The sequence below is a fragment of the Phascolarctos cinereus genome, unplaced genomic scaffold (assembly GCF_003287225.1).
Source record: "Phascolarctos cinereus isolate Bilbo 61053 unplaced genomic scaffold, phaCin_HiC Scaffold_5;HRSCAF=322, whole genome shotgun sequence".
NCBI lineage: Eukaryota > Metazoa > Chordata > Mammalia > Diprotodontia > Phascolarctidae > Phascolarctos > Phascolarctos cinereus.
This window is the reverse complement of record NW_027555958.1, coordinates 389,891,618-389,903,579: the sequence shown is the minus strand read 5'-3', so window position 1 is coordinate 389,903,579 and position 11,962 is coordinate 389,891,618. Positions and strand designations below refer to the sequence as shown.

Below are 11,962 nucleotides of genomic sequence, written 5' to 3'. Positions count from 1 at the left end.
AAGAAAACCCCAGACTGAGTCTCTTGCCTGCATGCGTGCACGTGTGTCTGCGTGTCTGCTGTCTCACTGTTTCTATGGCTTCAGTCTCTGTTGCTGTTTCCATCTCCCTAGCTCCGTGTATGTTTACATGTCTGTCTGGATCAGTACCTCTATCTGTGCTTTTTCTGCATCCCTTGCCCACGGCACCCAGCCCCCACCCGTGGTTCTGAACTCTTCCCCTCGTCTGCTTATTGGGAAGTAGCCCGCTCTAGGATCCTCGGCTCATAGTTCTTTTTGGCCACTTGAAGTTTGAAGCCACTCACAGAGCTCCTGAGGCAGGGGGAGGCTTTCTGGGCTGCCAGAGGCTGGGGACCGCAACCACAATGGTGTGTAAGGCAGCGAGGTCTGTGTCCTGGACTTTTGTGGCCGTCCAGTTGTTGTCTACCTCCCCCCACCCCCACCTCCCACCCCGCCACCGCCTCCTGGCAGCCTCTGAGGGTCCTTGAGCCATTGAATCTTGGCTGTGGACATTGCCAGCTGCGTGAAGAATCTGTCGGCCTCTGTGCGGGTGATGCCCTCAGGGAGATCTGTCACCTCCAACACCCATCCCAGGACATCTGCAGTCCTCACATCGGTGGATGCAGATTTGAGTGCCTGCCTTTTTCTCTGGTTTCCATGCTTCATTCTAGTTTGTCCCTGGTGTGCTGTGTAAGTCCTCTCGCCGTGGAGCAGGGGAGGACAGATGGGCTAAGTGTACTGTAATGGCTAGGCCAGGAGAGAATAGGGCCCATTGCTCTGGGTAGAGCCAACAGACCCAGGGAACTGTGTAAGAAAGAGGGCTGAGTCCTGTGCAGACGCTGCAGAGCTGGTAAGGGAAGATGGGGCTGGGGACTAAGTGGGAGATGTGATAGGACTGCTACTCATCTGTAAGTCTGCCTGAGGGCTGCTCTCAGAATTCTACAGGTCTTCCAGCTTCTGCCTCCACTGGTTCATGCTGTAGTATCTATAGTAACTCCACTGATCCATAGATGAAGCCTGTGGGGACTGGGAACCACTGGGAACACTGGGAACATTCAACTGCATGACTACCACACCTGGTCCAGATGGGGACATTCCTGAGTACTGTTGTGCATCTGTGGTGGGCTGCAGGGGAAAGGCAACTGAGGCATCTGGTATTGCTCAGCACCAGGGGGCTACAGAAACCCTACCAAAGGGCTTGTGCCATTCTGCTCTGCTGGTGGGATCACATTGTAGTACACAGGCTTGCTCCCTGCTGGTAAGCCCCCTTGTAGTGACTGGCTAGCAGGGACAGCATAGGTTGCTGAAAGGGCTGCTGGACCACATTCTGGGACTCATTTCCCACTGGAACTTGGTATGAAGGTAGTGTAGTATACTGGCCTTGCATCTGCCCTCCCCCCCCCATATTGCTCCTCTGGTTGCTGAGAAGGCCTTGGTTCTGTGGCTGCTGGACACCCATCAAGCCCAGGTAAGCTGCTGGCCGCTAGTTGGACATTATGGGCTATAACCCAGCCTGCTGAGATGGCTGAGGCATCTGTTGACCATGTTGGGGGCTGTAGGCCACGAGGCAAAAAATAAGTCAGTATTGCTGGTTGGACTTGGGATACAGCCCAGGAGGGTAGTAAGAAACCTGTATCAATTTGGGGGGCTGTATGCCTGAGGCTGCAGGACTTGTTGGTCCAGGCTGGAGGTGGAGAAGTTGGAGGTAGGGAGAGGCTGGCCTATAGAGGCCATGATGAAGCCAGGCTATTGAGGGTTCTGGGAGAGAAATGGGGTCACGAACAGGGCTGAAGATGGATCAGCTGCTTAGGTGGAACCTTGTCAACTAAGGCTCATCAGCCCAAAGGGGTTGCTGAGATCATGTCTGTGAGACATGCATTACGCAAGGGTGGCTGCTGGTGGGGTTTGGCTGCTGCCGCTGTTGGGTAATGCAAGGGAGAAGGCCCCAGACGGGCTGGGATGAGGTGACCTGGTTGCACACTCTTGGGGCACCTAGTGCTAAACCTGACCTGGAGATTTTTCCTGCTCTGCCGCCTTTATTGCTCCCAATGCTGTCACACCAGGTGAGAATTGAGATTCCACCGAAGCTTCTGGCTTTGGTCACAGGTGGAGGCATACTACGGACAAAGCCATCTCAAGGGCCAAGGCTCCAGGGATTTGATCTCACCATCTGTGCTGCTCTGATGGCTGCTCAAGGGACAGCTCAGCCCTTCACGGTTCCCCTGATGTCATTTAAATAGTGGTTCTGGCCAGTCTCTTGGGCAAATATTCTCTCGAACCCTTTGATATTTCTCTTCTTTCTCCTCTATTGACTTGCTCCTCCTTCCATTCTATAACAGAACTCTAATCTGGTTATGATCCTGGTCCATGATGGTATCATCATCTGTCTTCAGGATGAACTTCTGTTGAAATTCTACATCCTTCTTTGATATGCTCTAAGAACCTCTGTTTAGGGATCCTTGTGTTACTGATTTTCTTTATGATGACAGCTTTTCCAGTTTGGTTGACATTGTGGCACATTCCAAAACATGCAGCAACCCAGTGTGATGGCATCCGGTGATATGAGGTTATCTGAGAAAACTTCTTTTTTTTTTTTTGACAAAATTTCTTGAGCTGGTTATTGTCATTAATGAATTCCAGATTCTTTTGTTCGAACTTTAGCAGTATCATTCCATCCCTTGTTTTTTGCTTGTTTGTTTGTCTTCATTTTTTGTTTTGTTTGTTTTGTTTTGGTTTTTTGGGTTTTTTCAGTGTATTTACTAGAAATTCATGTAGGTCTGCTCCAGTAGAGTTGGTATATTTTGACTGAAGTCTCTAGAAAGAATTTTCCTTGGGACTTTTTCTTTATTTTTGTCTTTGTCTTCCTTTTCAGAGCCATCTTTCATGAACTTCTCTTCCTCTTTGTCAGAGGGGCAATTGATATGCACTTGAATTATATCATGGGTTTCCAGTTGCCCATCAACAAAAGGGGTAGAGTACTCCTAACACATTGTCAGGCTCTGTACCAGCTTCAGTTTAGGGTTAGACTTGGCTCTTTTTCTTCCATGCCTATGGCTGGAAGCCTGTCTCTGTGTCTCCTGCCAAACACTAGTATCCTCACCCTCCTCAATCTCTTCCTTACTTGGTGACTTGGATACAAATTTATTCTTGATTACAGACTCTTACTAGCTTTTTTTCCCCCGATTCTTTCATTATTTCCAGGGTCTCTTGAGTAGCGGTACTGTTAGGCATCTTCAATAGAATATAGCCGTGTGTATAAACGTGGGCTCTGGCTAAGGCCCCACCAGGTAGTGTGCTCCTGGGGACAGGTTCTTCCTAGAGGGGTTTCCGCTGGCAAAGAAGGGGGACAGGAAAGGGGTAAGGGGCTAGGGGGAAAGGGGAAGAGAAGAAGGGGGAGAAAAGGGACCACAGCAGGAAATGGAACAAAAGGGTGGGAGAACCAGAAGGGGAAGAAAGGCCCAGAGTACCCTCCCTCTGCATGACCTGTGCACTACGAATTTTTTTCATTCTTTTGAATTTGTTTGATTCTTGATGTCTCACAGAGTCATTAGCTTCCATTTCTTCAATTCTAATTTTTAAGGAATTATTTTCTTCACTTAGCTTTTGTATCTTTTTTTCCATCTGGCCAATTCTACTTTTTAAGGAGTTGTTTTCTTCAGTGCATTTTTTTTTCCAATTTGGCCAATTGTATTTTTTTAGGAATTGTTTTCTTCAGCCAGTTTTTATACTTTTTCCCCCAAGCTGTTGACTCTTTTGTGCATAGTTCTCATTTCTTTTCCCATTTTTTCTTCTGCCTCTCTTATTTGACTTTTAAAATCCTGTTTGAGCTCTTCCAAGCAGGCTTTTTTGGGCTTGAGACCAATTCATATTCCACTTTGAGGTTTTGCATGTGGATATTATGACATTGTTGTCCTCTTCTGAGTTTGTATTTTGATCTTCCCTGTCACCATAGATGCTCCTATGGTCAAGGTTCTTTTTTGCTTCTTGCTCATATTTTTGTCTATTTAGTGGCTTTTAAAGTTGAGCTCTGCTTCTGGGGCACTGTCCCAAGGTTTTTATGCTGAGGGCCAGGGGCTTGGTCACTGGTTTGTGAGCTGGAGCCTCAGGTGCTGGCAGCTTGCTTACTGTACTGGGATGGCCCTGCCTTGTTGTGCCTGTTGTCTGGTTTCTGGGGTTGGCAATTTGCCTTCTGCCCTGGGCCTTAAGGCTTTATAGCTGGCCTGCTGTACCACTGGCCTGCTGAGCCAGAACTCAGGGGGCCTCAATTGCTGATCTGTGCTTTGGCTAAGAGCCTCCCTCTGGTCTTCCAGGACACCATCTGCACTGAGATGCACTTCCCTTTTCCCCAAGTGAGACAGACCTTTCCAGAAGTCCTTCTACATTATCTTAAGCTGGAAAATTGTTTCACTCTGTATTTTTGTAGGTTCTATCACTCCACAATCCATTTAGAGGCTTGATTTAATGTGTTTCAGAGGAAACTGGGGAGAGCTCAGGGAACTTCCTGACTTCTCCCCACCATCTTGCCTCTGACCCTCAAGGATGCCTTCCTTCCTTCTTTCCTTCTGTCCTTCATTCCTACCTTCCTTTCTTTCCCTTCCTTCCTTCCTTCCTTTTTTCCTTCCTTCCTTTTTCTTTTTCTTTCTTTCTTTCTTTCTTTCTTTCTTTCTTTCTTTCTTCCTTTCTTTCTTTCTTTCTTTCTTTTGCCTAATGCACTTGATGCTTAATATTTATTTAGTTTATTGAATTTAATTATTGAATTGTAAAAGTTTTTTTTTTAACAGTGGAGTTCTATAGCAGAAAGGATGCTTTAGGAAGAATAATCTAATGACAGTATGCAGTAGTATGATTTGGAGAAGGAGAGCCTGGAGACAGGAATGACAGAAAGGTATTAAAATAACATATGAGGTATTAAGGGCCTAGTTTAGGTTGGTGACAGTGAAATGGAAACTAATGGACCAGTACAAAAGTTCATATCATAGTAGCATTTTGAGTTACATCTTGATCTGGAATTCAGGAAACAAACAAACAAAAAAATGGTAGCACCGTATTGCACTCACCTACTGGTATTGCCCTTGAACATACACATTTACTGCTTGATCAATTATTTTTTTACTTGTAATGTAGACTGAACATAAAAATGTGGGCATACATTTATTATAAAATAAATTCTTTAACACTAACAAAAAAAAATTGAGAGAGAAGAGACAAAGACAAATACAGAGATAGATAGTAAGACAAACATCAGACAAACAGATAAAAGAAGTTGCTAAAGCCTGGAAGCAGACCTAGGGTTTCTGATAAAATCAAATGCTATCAAATGCTATATTTTAGTAGTACCACATAGCATTTATAAATTGGAATAGAACTGAAAAACATCTCATCTAACCTGTACCCCAAATGGTAACTCCATAACATCCAACTCTTTGTCTCCTTCTTCTAACCTAAAGTATATTCTTAATTTCTCAAGTCTTTATAAATCACCTTTTCTCCCATCCATCCCACTGTTAACAAGAGAAGTTTGAACAGTGAAGGGATATAAGAAGTAATGCTTGATGTATTCTAAAACATTTAGGGTATGTTGGTGGAAGACTTCGGGAAAGAAATTGGTTTTATAACTTTTCTGCAGTGATATTAAGCAGGACATTTGATGAGTAGGAGCAGAAAATTACAGACTCTGAGTCCCTTAGGAAGCTTCTACCTCTTTTTCTTGCCAGCTTAAAGGTGGCTACGCTCTAAATAATTCCAATTGTGCAGTGATTTTAAAACTGCATGGTATTTGGCTACGCCTAGACAGTGTCTGATTTAGCAGATTTCAGTATTGTCTTATTCTTCCAGTCCTAGGATTTCATTTGGAAATAATTTTACTATTCTACCTCCTGAGATGATCTATGAAAACATATTGTTTAATGTTATACCATTAATCTGTTTAATTATGACGTAAAGTATGTTGAAATTTTTAAAGTTATAAAAGAGTTTTAGTCATTAAAAAGAAAAGGTAAATTATCAAGACCACAAAGGAAGGAGTTAATATATCTAATTCATTTAAATTTATTAAATACCTTTGTGAACCAAGTGTTGTGCTAAGTACCAGGCAAGATTCAAAGTTTAGATAAGACAACATCCCTACCTTCATGGAGTTCATAGTCTATTAGAGAGCTATTACACATTCAGAAATCAGTATATTGCATGATAAATATACCTGGAAAATATTGGTAATTAACACCTATATTTCAGAGCACTAATTGTATTGCACATAATGCTTAACAGTCTTCATATCCATTATGCTGTACATTATCTTTCTTAATCAAATTTGGTTTTATATTGTCACAGAGGAATTTAAATCAGCATATTCAGTTTGGTTCTTGGTTAGGTATAGCAATAGATTCAAGGTAACAATTCAAATTTATTTCACTTTTTGACTCCTTTGTTACCAAGATATGTTTGAATAATTTTCTAGTCTCTGTGCTATTTCTGTATCAACCAAATGCAGAAGAAATGGAGAAAAAAATGTTTTAACAGATGTAGGTATAAAGCAATAGATTTCTGAGGATATCATTCACTCCCTTGCAATCTGAATATTAGCCTCCCCACTCAATTGAAGCAACTCATTCCAAGGGCGTTGGTATTTTCTCAAAAGATAAGGTTAGTTACCTTCCCCCCATTCTTATCCATTTTACCTCTGTATATCATTTGACACAGTTGACCCCTTAAACGTGATCTTTTTCAGAGTGACATTAACAGTATTCTCAAAGTTCAAAGGATTGTAACTGTAGGAGTCCTTAGAGGCTATATGTTCCAACCCTTTCTTTTTACAGATGAGTAAACTGAGGCTCAAAGAGGTTAAATGACTTTCTCAAAAGTAAATGTCTGAAGCAGGATTTGAACACAGGATACACTTATTTACCTGACTTTTACTGGCTTTTCATTCCCTGGTAAAACATTTTCAGGATATACATACATATGATATTTGTTATATATTTCATATATTATATTTCATAGAGGTTTGTTTTGTATATTTCATATATATTTGTTATATATGTTATATATGTACTGTATGTGTATATCTCGGGGTGTGTGTGTGTGTGTGTGTGTGTGTGTGTGTGTGTGTGTGTGATGCTTGCGCAATTTACAGTCTTAGAGAGCCTGACATTCTGAGGGATTAAGTAATTTGCCAAGCTCACAGAGACAATATGTAATATTGGGTCAGGATTTTAATCTAGACCTTTTTAACTCCAAGACCAGGTGTCTGTTCATTACACTGTGCTTCTCATGACTATATTTAACTATGCAGTAACTATTTTGTATTTATTCTGTAAATACTTATACTTATTCATGTTGTCTCCCTGAAAGAATTTAAACTCCTTAAGAATAAAGATTGTTTTTTATATATTTATCTATCAATATGTTTATTTATAGGCCGGTTTGCTCATTCATTCATTCACTCATTTATTCATTGTCTATCTGTCAGTCTGTCTGTTTGATTTATTATTCAGGTGCTTCTATCCCTAATACTTAGTGAAGTTTCTTGTGCAAAATATGTGCTTAATAATTGATTGTTGATTGGTTTATTTTATGTCTTTCTCTTTCTCCACTGTCCATAAATGTTAGTTTTCTAAGTAAATATTTGACCTTCTTTCCTTTGTTTAACCCCTCTCCTTGGTGGTGACCTAATAATTTCACTCATTTAGTCAATCAACAAGCATTTAAGTGTCTTTATGTGTCAGTTACTACCTTAGGTACTAGAAATAGAGAGATCAAAAATGAAATAATCCTTACTCTAAAAGAGCTTAACACTTGTATGCAGATAATTTCTGAATCTATATTACCTCTACCACAAGTACCATTTGCCATCTACAAACACACACACACACACACACACATACACACACATTCCTACACTTCTTGTTAGATAACCATTCCTGAATTCATAAAATGCCATTTGTATATCTCCACCAATATATCCGACTGGCATGCAAATCTCAGCATGTCCAAACTTCATTCCTCTCATCTTCCCATCACCTTAAAAAGCCTTCCTTTTGATGGCACAATATCCTCCCAGTTATACTGGCTCCAATATTGAGTCACCTTGCCTCTTTGGCAAAGCAAAACTTTTCTCCTTCCCCCAATCCTAATCTTCTGCTACCATATCCTCATGTTTCTATTTTAACAATATCTTTTGCATCATTCCCTAATTTTAGTTTCTCCCCAAACCACTTCCTTGCATACCTGGCCTCTCATCTATTCTATTCTTATGGCTTGTAGATGGTATTCTTGCCTCTATTCTATTCTATCTCTAATCTTCACACTATTGCCCAATTAATAATGCTAATCATACCATTACTCTAGCCCACATCCTTACTGCTCCTCATTGCTTTAAAAAACCAACCAACCAGACAACAGCAAAAACAACAAACGTGACCCTGATAGTTAATGTCCATGCCAAACTAGTTTCCATCTACATTTCTAGCCTTATTATGTACTCTCCTTCTGTAGTAGAAGTAAAATTCTAACCCATTCTCCCCATGCAATTAAGACTATTTTTTCTTAAAATATATTAAAACTCTCCTAAATATTTAAGTAGCTCAAAGGACTATGGCTTAGGACATGAGTGTGGTTTGTAGGTGGCCTCATATTGTAATGCAGAACATTATTTTACCATTTAGGTAGTAGGGCCCTTTAGGCCATGGAAAGCAGGAGTTGCTGCTTAATCTTGCCCCAGACCTCTTTCCTCTTAAATCTAAACAATAGTGAAATGTACTCTTGCATAGCTTAAGCACAGCCCAAAGCTCCAGCGCAAATGGATAAGAAAGCTTGCAATATAATTGCTTTAGATAATTATGTTTATACCAGAGACTAGGACACCTGGTCTGGTTTGTGTGATCTCTGACCCATAATAATGGGGTGCTCGGGTGCTTGTGCTTGCACTTGTGCCCCAATTTCTCCCTAGTCTCAGAAACACTGTCTCTAACAGCCATTCCCCAGCCCAAGGACACTGTGCCTAGCAGTTATTCATGCATGGGCCTCAGCACGACCCTTATCTCTCTCCCTGGTACAGCTACACAGAGCTGGGCTGCTCAGGCCCCAGCCCTCAGATCATGTCTCTGGAAGCCTCCAAATTCCTTAGTTGTGAGAAAGCTTTCCTTTGTTGCAGAGCATTCTCATGTCAAGACAGAGGGAGAGGGGTGTCCTTGACCAGCCCAAGAACTCTTCCTCTTGCCAGACTTCAAAGATCCATCCCCCTCCCTGTCCTGTATACTCCCTGTACTTTCCCATCCATAGCCCCCAAAGACACCTGCATCTTTGGATTACCTCATCAGTGTTCCTCGCATTTCTTTCCCATGCTCTTTTCTATGTAAACCCTAGCTCAACCCCTGATGGGGGCTGCTTGATTTGGATGTGCATACCCTTTGCAGCCGTGCACTAATAAAGTCCACATCTTAAGTCACGTCTGGGTCTCACTCACTGATTTCTCGGTACAACAATATAGAATAGCCAGAACAAGAAATTCTAGAGCTTCTCCCTGAAATTTGTCACCACATACCAGTAGAATGAATGCTATACTCAATTGAATCAATGCTTCAAACTGGATGAACATCACTTCTCTACTTTAAATATTATTCCCCCGTTACAATGAAGTTAACTTCTTTTAGTTAACTGTTGGATTACAACTGTTACATTTCATTCCATTTGAAGATCTAAAATACAAAGGGCCCAGCCTGGATCAGGCCTACCCTTTAACATCTTCACATATTATTGTTAATTTTTTGTTTGAACTGAATCAGACTTTTTTTTCTTTTGCTCTCTCAAGGTATGACCTTAGCTCAAGGTATGACCTGTGCATGAAATAGATTCCCATCATTCACACCTGAAGATTTTCCTTTTGTTTATTATTTCTTCTTAGCTGCCTTTTAATGCTAACATTAATGATAATAAAACCCAGCATTTACATGGTACCTACTATATGCCAAGTGATTTACATATATTATCTAATTTAATCTTGTTAACAACCCTAAGAAGTAGGTGCTATTATTTTCTTCATTGTATGATTGAGGAAACTGAGGCAAACAGGTTAAGTGACTTGCACAAATTGCCAAACACAGTAAACATTTGAGGGTAGATTTGAAACCAGGTCTTCCTGACTTCAGACTCAGAGCTCTAGCCACTGAACCAATGAACTGCTATCATTTCCTCTATAAAGTCATAGTGACCTCTTTACTTCTTTCATATAGTTTCATAGTACTGAGAAGTTGAGAGGTTGTGACCCCTCAAAGACTGAAGTACATGGGTCATCTGGAATGAATTCACAGACTCAAGCATTCTTTAAGCCAAGGTGGCAAAGTTTATTGTTATGCTTTTTTCAGCGGGCAAGGATTCTTAAAGGATCCCGCAACCTTTGAGAGGTACAGCTGAAGTGTATATAGGATAAAATACAATAAAATATGTGCCAAATATGCTAACTACAGGATTCAGCGTGGAATTAGAGAGTGGTTAAGGAGTGGTCAGTTCTTAAAAGAACATGCACTTCTTGTACCTACTGTGCAGGTGTTTTACCCAGAGCTCACTAGAAAAAGCCCACAAGGGGGGCCACACAGAGGTGTGGTTTTAGGCCTGCTACATTACTAAGTCAACTAGAGTTCAGGGTAACTGAGAGTTGTCCAGTCTGCCACCAATCAATGTCTTGTTTGACAAGATAGATGTAGGGAGTATACATGTGTCTTAAGTCTAGAATATAGTTAATGAGGAACCCAGGATGTAGATAATGAGGTAGGGCAGTAGTATGTCTTTATGACCCAGTGCAAAGCCGGTTTAAACTAATAATTCCTTCAGATGCTGTTTGGAACTGCATCAGGGAGAAAGATAAGGGTCTTGCTGGGGCCCACTCACAAGTAATTACTAAGCACAGAGTCTTTGGGCTGGGGAGAAACTGTCAGGGATAGCGTTTCTGAGGCTAGAGAGAAATTGGGGTCCAAGTACAAGCACTGAAACACAAGCACCCAAGCACCCTGTCAGTACTATTTGATATTTTCTTGATTCTAAAAATTCTGCCTCTCGTTGAAAATTGGTACAGGCAATGTATAACCGAGCTTGAAGTATATTCTACAAAGTGTCAAGTTTTTAAATCCTCCAGGACAAAACTGGAAAAAAATCATGCAAGAAAGATGATATCCTGTAAGAGATCTTGGACGAAGCTCTTCAACTCTTCTGAGTAAACTACTCCAGGATTTTGTCCACCTATTCTGTCAAGAATTCCTTTTAAAAATCATTCACTTCATAATAACCCGTCATATACTCAAAGCAAACTTTAAATCACTCCTTAATTTCTTCTGCTTTAGGCTAAATAGTATTCCTTTAACTTAGAATCATTTTGTGATTCTTTTCCTTATCATGTACTCCTTTCTGAATTGTCTACAATTATGTTGAGGGTATATGAAGTGTTCAGGGAGGAGAAGCACTTCTGGTGAGGGGACTTGCTGAGGGTTTTTTTTTTTTAGGCAATTAGGAGTAAGTGACTTGCCCAGGGTCACACAGCTAGTAAGTGTCAAGTGTTTGGTCTGAGTTCAGATTTGAACTCAGTTCCTCCTGACTTCAGGACCAGTGCTCTATCCACTGTGCCACCTAGCTGCCCCTTGCTGAGCTATTTTCATGACTGTTCTATCCACCCTTGGTGCCCATTTATCTCTCTCACTTGTGGCTCCAAGAAACTGTAGCAGGCACAGTGGCCACACCCCAGTTAAATTGGCTCTGTGGATGAGCTAAACCAAGTCAAAGATAATGGAAAGGCCTCAAACTCTTAAGCAAGTTAGGGGGATGTCTACCCCAATGACATGAAAACTTCCTCTACAGAAATAGGCAGATGAGAATAATTTGTTCTTTATGTCTTTTGAATTTAACAGTATTTTATTTTTTTCCAATTATATGTAAAGATTGTTTTAACATTCATTTTAATAAGATTTTGAGTTCCAAT

At 41.1% G+C, this 11,962-nt stretch overlaps 1 pseudogene; it reads right to left on the bottom strand.

Moving 5' to 3' along the window:
- Nucleotides 1–227: 227 nt before the first annotated feature.
- Nucleotides 228–3,228, bottom strand: LOC110197663 (R3H domain-containing protein 2-like; annotated as a pseudogene).
- Nucleotides 3,229–11,962: the final 8,734 nt, after the last annotated feature.